This window comes from Leptonychotes weddellii, chromosome 11, assembly GCF_054177405.1.
Source record: "Leptonychotes weddellii isolate Sample4059 chromosome 11, ASM5417740v2, whole genome shotgun sequence".
Taxonomy (NCBI): Eukaryota; Metazoa; Chordata; class Mammalia; order Carnivora; family Phocidae; genus Leptonychotes; species Leptonychotes weddellii.
Genome location: NC_138379.1, coordinates 44,925,562 through 44,928,251, shown reverse-complemented (window position 1 = coordinate 44,928,251; position 2,690 = coordinate 44,925,562). Strand labels below are relative to the sequence as shown.

General features: G+C 42.4%; 1 pseudogene; it reads left to right on the top strand.

Moving 5' to 3' along the window:
- Positions 1–1,020: 1,020 nt before the first annotated feature.
- Positions 1,021–1,997, top strand: LOC102749738 (olfactory receptor 52B4-like; annotated as a pseudogene).
- The last annotated feature ends 693 nt before the right edge of the window (positions 1,998–2,690 follow it).

Genomic DNA, 2,690 nt, shown 5'->3' with positions numbered 1-2,690 from the left:
AAAGCGAGAGAGGGAACACAGGCAGGGGGAGTGGGAGAGGGAGAAACAGGCTTCCCGCAGAGCAGGGAGCCCGACGCAGGGCTCGATCTCAGAACTCTAGGATCATGACCTGAGCCCAAGGCAGACGCTTAATGACTGAGCCACCCAGGTGCCCCAGTAAATATTAGTTTAATTCCTCTGTGACTATATTACATTCAGACCCACTCTATTCCTAGAACTCAACTTACCTTTTAGCATCCAGTTTCTCAGTCAATTACTATTCCAGTAAATCTTCAAGACATGTGATGACTGACCCCTGTGTAAAGGGTGAGGTCTAAGTATGAAGTTGTGATCAAGGCTCTTCATTGCCTGTGCATTCCTCCCTGCCTCCCAAGCATTCCCTATGCACCTGTCACCCTAGGCTGGAAATGTTTCATGAACATATTGTGCGTTGATCAGTATATTCACCTTTTCTTATGCTGCCTCCCTTCTGATAAATTAGTCAATTTCAAGTATCTTTTACACTCTCCCTAGTCATGCATAATGAGTTTTTCTGTTTATGTATAATCCTCTGTTTGAAAGTGAAATACATACAATAATGTTTCTGACTTTGATTAGTTGGAGGTGAATATAACTGGCTGTCATTCATTGAGGCACAGACCATATCCTTTATCTTTGCATATTTCCTATTTGCATGTTCCGAGAAGATGAAGAGTGTGAGATATGCCAAAAGTTCTAATATTCACAAAGAATATTAGAATAATTTCCCTTAAGAATATATTAAAAAGAATGTGTATTTTCGGGGTTAAGCATCTGCCTTCAGCTCAGGTCATGATCTCAGGGTCCTAGGATTGAGCCCCATGTCGGGCTCCCTGTTCAGCCCGAATCTGCTTCTCCCTGTCCCTTTGCCCCTCCCCCTGCTTGTGCTCGCTCACTCTCTCTCTCTCAAATAAATAAATAAAATACTTTTTTTTTTTTAAGAATATGTATTTTTATCTCTTTGTAAACAGAAAGTGAGATCCCAGGTCATCTACTCCAGGCATGACTGCCTTAAACCACACTGCTATTAGCTATATGGTCTTCCACTTCCTGGGCATCCCTGGGCTAGAAGACCAGCACACGTGGATTTCCATCCCCTTCATCATTTCCTATGTCATTGCCCTGCTCGGGAACAGTCTGCTCATCTGCATTATCCTCACAAAGCGCAGCCTCCATGAACCCATGTACCTCCTCCTCTGCATGCTGGCCGGAGCGGACATTGTCCTCTCCACGTGCACAGTACCTCAGGCCTTGGCCATCTTCTGGTTCCATGCTGGGGAGATCTCCCTGGATCACTGCATCACTCGGTTCTTCATCATCCATACCACCTTCATCTCTGAGTCAGGGATCTTGCTGGTGATGGTGTTTGACCACTACATTGCCATATGCTACCCACTGAGATACACCGCTATTCTTACACATGCTCTGATTGGGAAAATCGGTGTGACTGTCTTTCTGAGAAGTTCTGTACACTTTTCCCCATATTTCTTTTGAAAAGATTGATTTTCTGCCACAATAATGTCATTCCACACACCTTTTGTGAACACATTGGCTTGGCCAAATATGCTTGTCATGACATTCGAATGAATATCTGGTAGGGATTTTCCATCCTAATGTTAACAGTGGTTTTAGATGCTGTGCTATTTTTTGTTTCCTAGGTGCTGATTCTCTGTGCTGTCTTCTGCATCCCTTCTCAAGATGCTCGCCACAAAGTTCTCAACACATGTGGCTCCCACATCTGTGTCATTGTCCTCTTTTATGGGCCTGGAATCTTTACAATCCTTACTAAGAGGTTTGGACACCACATTCCTCCTCATACCCACATCTTGTTGGCTAATCTTTGCATGCCCCACCTTTGCATGCCTTTTGCCCCACCTATGCTGAATCCTGTCATTTATGGGATCAAGACCAAGCAAATCTGGGAGCAGGTGGTTCATATGTTGTTTACAAAGCAGAAATCACTTTGGTTTAAGAATTGAGTTTTCAGGGCACCTGGGTAGCTCAGTCGTTAAGCGTCTGCTTTCAGCTCAGGTCATGATCCCAGAGTCCTGGGATCGAGCCCCGCATCGGGCTCCCTGCTCTACGGGGCTCTGCCTTGGGATAACCTCCATCGGCTTGTGGAAAATTCCTATTCCTCCTTCCACACCCACTTCTCATCTCTTCTCCTCTGTGACTCTCCCCACCCACAGCTCCTTCCCAGTGTGCTCTTTAGTTGATACTTCCTCTTGGAGGAAGATAGTGCGTTGTCCATGTTTCTTTTTTAAATATGTATTTAATTAAAAATCTATGTCCCTTGTAGAAAATATTAGAAATTATGAAAAAAAGCAAACATGAAATGGAACTCATAAACCCATAAACGTACAGCCCCCAAGCAATTTTATTGTTAAAATTTTGTCTCCTATGTTTATATATCTATATCTATATACTTACATATCTACATCTGCATCTGTATCTCTATCTGTGTCTGTATTTTTTTCTCCATCTGTATCTATAGCTTGATCTACTCCTTTATCTACCTGGAAAATATTATCGTATGATACATATATAAAATATTGATTGTACTATGTATAGGGTTTTTTTTCAAATTTTATTTTATTTTATTATGTTATGGAGTCACCATACAGTATGTAGAGGGTTTGTAACTACTTTTCTGGCAGTACTTGTTGACATTG